Below are 11,370 nucleotides of genomic sequence, written 5' to 3'. Positions count from 1 at the left end.
TCCGCTAGTTAGATTCATAAAACAGGCACAGAAAATAAAAAATGGCACTTAGTATTTACATTCTAACTCAATTTGTGTACTACCACATTCATACAGTAATACGTAATATCTCTAATGTTTCTACATGCCATAATCTTTCTTAATTCTAAGACACACTTAATTTTACATTACATACTGCTTAGGAACCTGTATTCCGTTAGCTAATGTATTTGCATGCTAATCAGAGTCTGGAGTGTCAATAGATTAACTATGCTCGACATGAGATATAATTTAGACACAACTCTCAAAACTGTTCAGGTAAGGAAGCATAATGCTGAAACCAGAGGCAAACTATATTCTATATCCTTCTTTAACTATATCCTTCTCTCTCTCTCTCTCTCCCAAGGATTGCCAAGGATTTGCCTTAATATGGGCATGTTTGATGACAAGCTAGATGTTCTCAGGTCAGAGGGGAGAAGTATAGCTCCATGACCACAACAAACCGACAGACAGACAGACACTGGGGGCAGAAGTCAGATCTTGGTGACATCAGAACTCTCTCTCTCTCGATGGTGGGCAAAAGGGTTTCCTCCATTTTCCCTGGAGACAAGCTGATCAACCACACACTAAAGGTCAAATGTGAACCAGAGGGCAGATTACCAAAGAACCTCCCAACCCCTCTGTCATCCCCTTTATACTACTTCAGCATCACTCGTCAGAGCCAGTTTACACATGCTCTTGAAAGAAGTTCCTGGTGGGATTTGTGTTGATTCATTCATATGATTTGTGTACTTAAAAGCATGGAGAAAGAAAATGAAATGTTAAAAAATGCAAATGTAACGCTATATGCAAAGCTAGAATTCCCCAATAAGTTAACTCCGCCTTGTCATCATCACCCATTTTAAATCTGACTAACAAGGAGCCTAGAACTGATAGAAGCATTCACTAGAGGACACTTGTTTGACTGAATGAAGGTCTTTATCAGCCAGGCGGCCATACTGTACCTCATTCCATCCCACCACTGCTGAGTGTTATATGACTTGTGGAAACATGTGTCCACACTAAGATACATTTAATGTAAAGTCAAACATGAATGCAGTTGCAAAATGCTTTGAAGACAAATTTCAACAGAACCATAGGGGCAGCTGGGAGATGTCGCAGTCATAATGAAGCTTCAGAACGATTAGGCCTACTTGGTTATATTCTGGTCTTTTTGCCCTGTTCATTCGAACTTGCTGCCACAAGATGGCGCCCTCGTAAAACGCTTTGACCGTCTTTAAATTTCCAAGAATGATTGATAAAACATCTATTTGTAGGCTACAGAAAGGCTGCGGAAAATTTGAAGTAGTTGGAATCCTACTCTAATATAGCCTACGTCTGTTAAAACTATAGCATCCAAAAGATTGCCTTCCTCGAAGCTTCTCTCCAATTAGATGCGCAATGGCCCCACGATATTGTCCTCCGTTTATGAAATAGGCCTATGGCACCGAGTTTGCCAAATTCAGATCATGCTCTGGTGACTTTTTGGAGTGCGTCCAGGTCCCCAGACCCAAGGACAACACCAGTGTTTGTTTAATAGTGGCTCTTTGAAAGACTTTGTGGAGCCTATCGGCTTTATGCTGCTTGGATTGACCCGAATTATGCATTATATGTTCTAATGCTTGAATAGGTCCAAATAGATGCATAAAGCAAAAATATCCACGCTAGTCCCGGACAGGGCAGGCATGATAGCTGCTCACTTTGGCCCATTTCTGTGCACTGAGCCATGTGAAAGGGGAGACAACCGAACCCGTAGGTTGGAGGAGCGTTTCCCTTTGAAATCCAGCGCCGCCACGCAAACAGCAGTGTCTGCAGCCTACAGTGTGTGATAAGAAAACGAATCCTATCCACTATGAGTTTGTGAATAACATACATTACCCAAATCTAGTGCCATAGTGCGTGGGGACACATCTGGCACATCTGGTATATCAATTGGAGCGCTGTGAGGTTTCACAGAGGAAGCTATGGTGTAACTCCCGTTTCCTCTGTCACAATCAGGTAGCCTTCAGAGTGACTTAAATATAGTAGCTATGCCTATTTTATTACAGTGCATGAAAATGCACTGTACTGTTCTTCCAAGGCTTCTTCTTCTTCTTCTTATTATTCCGCTGATCAAATTCATTTTTTCTATTCAGCTTGAACCGTTTAACTTAGAAACTTCATTCAAACGTCGCAACGTAGGTCTTAAATAGGGGAAGGCTGCTAAGTATTTTTCAACTTTGTAACTTTTATACTTTTTAAACTATAAATTAAAAACTATTACAAATTTCCCCATAGACTTAACATTGGCCTCTATGACATCACAATCGGATCATTAAGCAATTAGAATCTTATGCCAGGTGGCCAGCCCCACCTGCAGCAGCTCTCTCTCTCTCTCAGGCTACATACGCTGGCTCTCTTAAGACTAGACAGTTAAATTGATTACACCTGTATCTGTATCCACTACTCTCAGTAGAGAGCTGTGTCTCTCCAGTCTACAAGAATATAAGGCACATTCCATCCAACTTTCTATCCATTCATCTTCTTCAGACCATTCACTCATCCACCCATTAAACTGTCTATCAACATCTATTAAACAATCTGCCTATCAACATCCATTAAACTCTCTGTCTATCAACATTAATTAGACTATCTACATTCAACTTTTAAATGATTTACTCTGTCTCAGGCTTTAAGCACACTCTCTCTTAAGACTAGCCAGTTAAATTGATTACACCTGTATCAACTACTCTCAGAGAGCTGTATCAGTGTCTCTCTTAACAAGAATATAAGGCACATTCCATCCAACCTTCTATCCATTCATCTTCTTCAGACCATTCACTCATCCACCCATTAAACTGTCAATCAATATCTATTAAACAATCTGCCTATCAACATCCATTAAACATTCTGTCTATCAACATTAATTAGACTATCTACATACGACTTTCAAAGTATTTACTGTGGGTGCCTCTCAAGCAGCGTTTATATGTCCTCCCTCGCTCCTCGATCCTCAATGATCTACATAAAGAAAGATAGAAGAAGGGCTAGACTATCCCATTGTTGCCGCTCCATCATTCTTTATGTAGATCAGTGAGGATCGAGGAGCGAGAGAGGACGCGTAAACGCTATATGAGAGGCACCTTCTGTCTCAGGCTTTAAGCATACAATCTTATTTAGACTACAGATTCTGTTTCACTACTTCCTCTGTCCACAACTGTTTCAAAATAAAGGTCCTCACTGCAATAATACACTATTAAATCATTTAACCATTGTAACTACTCAACTATTTAACTGTTCAACCATTCCAACTGTCAGTTATCAACTATGCCTCCAGTCAACTACACGAAACCTCCATGTACCTAGCAATCAACATACCAACCATTAAAATTAAGCGTTTATGACCGTTTCCATAGCAACCAACATGATTATGCTGCAGTAACTTCTTGCTTCCTGATAGTGGCCACCATGGATACCCTAGCAACAAATGTTTCAAAATAAAAGTCCTCACTAGCAAGTTAGCTGGTTAGCATGGTTAGCATAGTTAACATTGTTAGCATAGTTAGCATTTTTAGCATAACTGCAAAAAACATCTAACTAAGTTAGCTAATCAACCTGGTTAGCATTGTTAGCAATTTTAGCATTGTTAGCATTTTTAGCATTATTGCTAGAAATCATCAGTCAAGTTAGCTAATCAACCTGGTTAGCATTGTTAGTTTAAGTTAGCATTGTTACCATAGTTAGCATTGCTAGCATAGTTAACATTTTTAGCATAACTGCTAGAAATCATTAGCTAAGTTAGCTAATCAACCTGGTTAACACTGTGAGCATAGTTAGTGTAGCGGATGACTAATGTGCTAACCTGCAGTCCCCCTTCCCTAGTATTGGTACACAGTATTATCAATATGCTTTGAGATGGTGACATCATTCTGGGTCAACTCCAGTCCACTAGGGAGCAATGGTGTGTGCCACGTCACCGCACTCACCTGGGTAGGCAGGATAAAGAGAAGGAGTTTGGGATCCTACTTTGAACTCCATTGTCTCCATGCCTAAACACCTGCCTTCTTTGTTCTTTTACTTTTAAGGTAAAGTGACTTTCTTATGGGGGTTGAACTGATAAATTGTCTGTGTTAAAATTATGTTAAAAAGCTAATGACTTGAGCTGTCCTACTTTGGAACAATATATATATTCAGGTTGTAATGTTTGTTTGAGCAATGTGGATGAATGAATTAAGCACATGGCACTGATACAGGTTACTGTTTGTTTGAGCATTTGTTGAGTAATGAATTAACAAGCACATGGCATTGATATGCAGTTTAATCTTTGATGTATAAGATGGTTATGATTGGGTATGCAGTGATGGTTGTATGTTGAGATGAAATGTGTTCATTTAGTGGTGGTGATTGAGTGAGAGCTCTAGTTTTAATGTGAGAACCTTGTGTAATCTGTGATCTTATGGCTGTGTTAATCTTATGATGATGTTAATGAATGAAAGTCAAGTATTTAGGAAATAATCCTTTTAATGCATCTTTTTATATTGATCTTTAATAAAAAGGAACTCCATTGTCTCCATGCCTAAACACCTGCCTTCTTTGTTCTTTTACTTTTAAGTGTAAAGAACTTGGTTTGTGCTGGCCCAAGTTCCCCTAGGCTTGAGGCCGGTAACAATTGGGGGCTCCGTCCGGAAGTCACTGCTGTGGAGAAGTCCAGTCATAAGCCTCTGAACCTGGGTGGTTACTAGAAGGGCGGCCATCGTGTGAAGGTCACCCTGAGAGAAACCAGCATTGAGGAAAGATGACGTCAACTGAGCCACGGCAGGTACTCCAATGGGAAATCCATAAGAAGCTATTGCAGCTGAATGCAAATCAGCTGTACCAGCTAGCTGTTTCTTTGGAAGAGGAGGACAACGCTGAACTTTCCACGCTCTCTGAACCTGGTTTATTTTATTATATTTCGGATTTTATGAAAAGTGAAGAACTACAACAGCTGGAGGATGCAGGCATGTCCCGTCTACTTCATCTGCAGGATGCCGTAAATGAAATGACTGCTATTAGAAACCCATCTGAACCTTCAAGATCAACAACCCCGGTGAATATTCCAGTACCGTTCACTCATAGAACACACCAGGACGATGAACACCCAACATGTCCAAATAACCCTGTAAAAACACATACTGATCAGGTTGTTAGAATTACTGATGTGACTGCACTCTTGCCTCGTAGAGAATTTAAAATTCAGGGTGGTCAAATTTCAGATTCTGGGTCAGAAATATCATACACTCATATCTGTAAACAACTTGATGAGGCTATCACGACAGGGGTTACAGTATCTGAGATTGTAAGAGCGGTGTTGAGGATAACCAAAGGAGGTGTTTTTAAAGAGTATCTCACAAATAAAGATGAGTTCACTGTAGTTGAGTTGAAAAGAGTCCTTAGAACTCACATCAGAGATAAAAGTAGTAGAGAATTGTTTCAAGAACTGAGCAATACTAAGCAGCAAGACAGAGAAACCACACAGCAGTTTGTGTATCGGATAATGGCTCTCAGGGAACGTGTATTGCTTGCAGCTCAACAGCAGGATACTGATTTTAGCTATGATAGGAAGCTGGTACAAGGGGTTTTCTTGCATACACTTTACCAGGGGTTAAATGAGAAAAGTAACAGCATTCGCTACGACCTCAAACCATACCTGGCAGATCTCTATGTTAGCGATGAACTGATTTTAGAACAAATAACCAAGTTGACAAGTGAAGAGGCCGAAAGGGCAAAACGTTTTTCAGCTCCCTCTAAGTTTAGGCCAGTCACAGTACATGCTGCACAGCAACCTGGGGACACGGTGACTAGTTCTTCAACAAAGCCTTCCATTGAGTCTGATGTTAAAGCCAATGCTGTCGCCATCACCGAATTGGCCACCCAAGTATCTGCATTGACTAAGAACCTGGAAAAGCTCGTATCCCAACCTGATAATGTGCTAAATTACCCCCCCATGGTAGCATCAACGGTGCAATCCCAGAGAGTGTCAAGACAGGGGAAATGTCGGGAATGTCAACAAAAGGGATATGATTCTTGTAGTCACTGTTTTCGCTGTGGACAGAGTGGCCATCGTGCTGTAGGGTGCTTGAACAGGTCGGGAAATGGGAGGAGGTCACAGGAGGGGGACGGCCGGTGACTCATCCAGATTTCACGTCCCTCTTACATTGTCATTCAACCTGCACAGATAGCTCAACCATCTCACAACCTTCACTTAAAACCCCGTACGTCAGGCGGACAGCCCAGCTCATTGGGGGGAAATGTTTGGTCTTGTGTTGTGTCAATGGGGTTCAAACTGAGATGCTCTTGGATACAGGGGCCCAAGTGAGTGTTATGGGGAAGGAGTGGGTGATGAAGAAATTGCCATATGCAGAAATCAGGCCCCTAGAAACTTTACTCTCTGAGCCACTTTATGTGACTGCAGCCAATGGGTCAAGCATTCCATTTGAGGGCTGGATTGACACGCATCTGGATGTCCTCAGTGCTAGTCAGGGTAAAGCGTCCATTCAAGTTCCCTTCTTGGTTGCACAAAGCAATCTCAACTTTCCTCTGTTAGGAGTCAATGTTATTACAGAGCTTATTCGGGAAAACTGTGACACCACAGGCCCACTGAATTTAAGTGCTCTCTTGAGTGAAGCTTTAAACTTAAAGGTGGATACTGCAAGAACGATTGTGTCTGTTGCTCAGGTTGACTCAGTGGAGGAAACACAACCGTGCCGCCTTGTTATGATGGGGAAGAGAGGTCTCACTATTCCAGCTGGGCAAGTACGGGGGCTGAAGAGCAAGGTGAGGAACTGGGCTGAGGAAGGAACAGTGTATTTCGAGCCTGCCATAGAACTGAATTTGCCTGATGGACTAGAGCTGTTCCCAGCCACTCTGGAAGTGCAGGGTACCCACACAAAGCATGTACTAATCCCTATTCAAAATTCCACTCAGCATGATATTTTTCTCCCACCAAGGGTAGTATTAGGCCATCTAGAGGAAGCTTGCACAATTTTCCCCCTGTTAGTCCCCAAGCAGAGCCCATCTATTCCCATATCAGTGACTTCAGCCCAAACTCTCCAGGCTACTGATCAGTCCAGGGTGAGCAATCCTAGCGAGAAGTGGAATCCTCCAGTTGACCTGTCCCATTTGAATCTAGAAAATCAAGACATTGTAAGGCAAATGCTGTATGAGGAATCTGATGTATTTTCTCGAGATGGTGGGGATATTGGATGTGTTCCCTCTTTACGACTGAAGGTTAAGCTGAAAGAAGATACCCCTGTCCAAAAGTGTTATAATGCCATTCCAAAACCACTTTATAAAGAAGTGAAGGCCTACGTGCAAGATCTTTTAGAGCGAGGGTGGGTGAGAAGGTCAACTTCATCCTATTCATCCCCTGTGGTTTGTGTCCGAAAAAAAGATGCAAGTTTGCGCCTCTGTGTTGACTTTCGTGAGCTTAATCGTAAAACCATTCCCGATCGGCACCCATTACCCCGTATCCAAGACCTCCTTGACAGCTTAGGGGGCCATGCTTGGTTTTCCATCTTGGATCAAGGTAGTGCATACCACCAGGGGTTTGTGGACGAGGGCTCACAGCATTGCACTGCGTTCAGCACGCCATGGGGGCTTTACGAATGGATTAGGCTCCCCATGGGGTTAACTAATGCGCCCGCGGCCTTTCAGAGGTGTATGGAATCTGTCCTTGATGGCCTGCGAGATGAGTGCTGCTCTCCGTACCTTGATGATGTCCTTTGCTACTCTAAGTCATTTGTAGACCATGTTGAGGACTTGAGGAAAGTGCTGGGGAGATTGAGAGCTAGTGGGATCAAGCTGAGACCGAATAAGTGCGAAATCTTCAGACGGCAAGTTCGTTTTGTAGGCCGTCTTGTGTCTGAGGAAGGAGTCCAGATTGACCCTAAGGATTTAGAGGCTGTAACTCAGTTTAAGAAGAAGAAACCTACAACAATTGGGGAGGTGAGGGCACTCTTGGGTTTTCTTAGTTATTACCGCTCTCATGTTCAAGATTTCTCCCGGGTGGCCAAGCCGTTGTTTGGACTTCTGCAGAAGACTGAACAAAATTCAAAACTAGCTACTTCAGCCAAAAGGAAATCAAACCAGTTGCCATCAAGAACACCAGTCCAGTGGACTGAGGAACATAGTGCTGTTGTTGATAGGCTTGTTACTATGTTGACCAATCCACCTATTCTTGCTTATCCTATGTTTGACCTGCCATTTATCTTGCATACAGATGCATCGAACGAAGGTGTTGGTGCTGTACTTTATCAACATCAAGAGGGGAGATTGCGGGTGATTGCTTATGGGTCCAGAGCACTTACCCCAGCAGAACGGAATTATCACCTGCATTCAGGAAAGCTTGAATTCTTTGCCTTAAAATGGGCTATTTGTGATAAGTTCCGAGACTATCTCTATTATGCCCCTAGCTTCACAGTCTATACAGATAATAACCCCCTGACCTATATCCTGAGTACAGCCCGATTAAATGCAGCAGGTCACCGTTGGGTTGGCGAATTAGCTGACTTTAATTTTGACATCAAGTACCGTCCTGGTAAGAGCAATGTAGATGCTGACACACTCTCCCGGTTCCCCGTCTCACTTCCTCAACACATGAAAGACTATACAGAAGACTTGTCCCCAGACGTGGTAACAGCAGTGTGGCAGGGAAGTATGACGACCAAAGAACAGGATGTGCCATGGATGGCTGTGTTGCAACTGGCCTCTGCGGAGGAGGCGGAACCTTCAAGTTCATCTGTCATTACACCTCAGGATGTAAGGAGTGCACAGCAGGAAGATGCAGCCATTCAGGAAGTTATCAGTTTGAAAAGCAGAGGGCAAAGCCCTACAATGAGGGATAGAGAAAGGGTGTCTAGTGAAGCTCGAAGGCTATTCGGTGACTGGGCTAGGCTTTCTATACTGAACGGGGTGTTGTATCGGCACGCAGGACCCTATAAGCAGCTGGTTGTTCCAAAACAATTACGGCCCCTGATTCTAAAACATCTTCACAATGACATGGGCCATGTGGGGGTTGAGAAGGTCCTCCATCTCTTGCGAGAACGATTCTATTGGCCATACATGCAGCGAGAGGTCGAAGACTATGTCTTACGAAAATGTGTATGCATTCAACAGAAACGGCCTTCTAGTTTGGACAAAGCACCAATGGGTTCCATCTCCACAAGTTCCCCCTTTGAGCTAGTTGCCATTGACTACCTTCACCTTGAGCCAAGTTCTGGAGGGTATGAGTATATTTTGGTCATAATTGACCATTTTACTCGCTTCGCCCAAGCATATCCCACCAAAAACAAATCTGGAAGAACTGTTGCGGAGAAATTATTCAATGACTTTATCCCTCGCTTTGGATTCCCTGAAAAACTTCACCACGATCAAGGTCGGGAGTTTGAGAATGGCCTATTTAGGAGATTGGAGCAATTAGCTGGTATCTCACATTCTAGAACAACCCCGTATCACCCTCAGGGGAATCCGGTGGAAAGGCTAAACCGCACATTGCTCCAGATGCTTCGGACCCTAAAAGAGGAAAAGAAGTCAAACTGGAAAGACCACCTGCCCCACATTGTTCATGCTTATAATTGCACCAAACATGATTCAACTGGGTATTCGCCATTCTTTCTCCTTTTTGGGAGGTCACCCAGGTTACCCATAGACCTTCTTTTTGATCTTAGACCCAATCCAGAGAAAGGAAGCAAGCAAGCCTTTGCAGAGAAGTGGGCGAGTAGAATGCAGGAGGCCTACCAGATTGCTGCAAGAAACAGTCAGAAGTCCTCTGAGAAGGGGAAGCATCATTATGATCGAGGTATGAAGGGGATAACACTTCAGCCAGGTGACCGGGTATTGGTACGAAACCTATCAGAGCGGCAAGGCCCAGGGAAACTCCGAAGCTACTGGGAGAGGGTCATCCACCGTGTTGTTGGCAGAGTAGGAGATGCAGTCAGTCCAGTGTATAAAGTTCAAGCTGAAAAGGGTGAACAGCGTGTCCGTGTCTTACACAGGAACTTACTCTTACCAGTCAGCGACCTCCAGTTGGAGGAAAACATTCAAGCCAGTCCAGCCAAGAGACAATGTCCTCGAAGAACATCAAGATCCCAGGAGAGGAGGTCCACTGACCAGCCGTGCCAGAGTGACTCAGATGAGGACCATGAGGAAGTGAGTTATACCTTGCGTTCCAGGCCCCACCGTGTAGTAGATGCTGGAACTGACATTGGGCCCTCCCAGTCAACGACACAACTACACTTTGGTCATCGTACCATGAGTCCTTTAACAGATGAGTTTCAACCCCTTCTACAGCAAACGGATCAGCTTGGTGAAGAAATTCATAGAGAGGTGAATGCCGATGCCGAAGCCGAGCCACCTGTACAGGAAGTTCAGGAAGGGTGCGATGTCAATGATGCCTCTGGAGGACCACTGGTCGGTGATCCGGAAGGGTTGGAGCCAGGACAACAGGATGAAGAACCCATACTGAGGAGGTCTGAACGTACAGTGAGACCAAGGGAAATGCTTACATATCAGAGTCTCGGTCAACCGTCATATCAGTCCTCGAGACCTGAAGTGCAGGTAGTAGCATACAATCCCCCAGTGGCATATAACCCACCAATTCTTTTCCAGAATCAGTTGTCACATCCTACATTTTTTGAGTGGCATCACTACTTAAGGCCTGTCTTTGGGGGTTATGGTAATGGGGTGGGAGTTTTCACATAATTAAAGATGTCAGGAGACCTCTTCTAAAAGTAGGGGAGAGTGTAGCGGATGACTAATGTGCTAACCTGCAGTCCCCCTTCCCTAGTATTGGTACACAGTATTATCAATATGCTTTGAGATGGTGACATCATTCTGGGTCAACTCCAGTCCACTAGGGAGCAATGGTGTGTGCCACGTCACCGCACTCACCTGGGTAGGCAGGATAAAGAGAAGGAGTTTGGGATCCTACTTTGAACTCCATTGTCTCCATGCCTAAACACCTGCCTTCTTTGTTCTTTTACTTTTAAGGTAAAGTGACTTTCTTATGGGGGTTGAACTGATAAATTGTCTGTGTTAAAATTATGTTAAAAAGCTAATGACTTGAGCTGTCCTACTTTGGAACAATATATATATTCAGGTTGTAATGTTTGTTTGAGCAATGTGGATGAATGAATTAAGCACATGGCACTGATACAGGTTACTGTTTGTTTGAGCATTTGTTGAGTAATGAATTAACAAGCACATGGCATTGATATGCAGTTTAATCTTTGATGTATAAGATGGTTATGATTGGGTATGCAGTGATGGTTGTATGTTGAGATGAAATGTGTTCATTTAGTGGTGGTGATTGAGTGAGAGCTCTAGTTTTAATGT

Source organism: Sardina pilchardus, chromosome 18 (genome assembly GCF_963854185.1).
Source record: "Sardina pilchardus chromosome 18, fSarPil1.1, whole genome shotgun sequence".
NCBI lineage: Eukaryota > Metazoa > Chordata > Actinopteri > Clupeiformes > Clupeidae > Sardina > Sardina pilchardus.
This window is presented reverse-complemented; position numbering follows the sequence as displayed.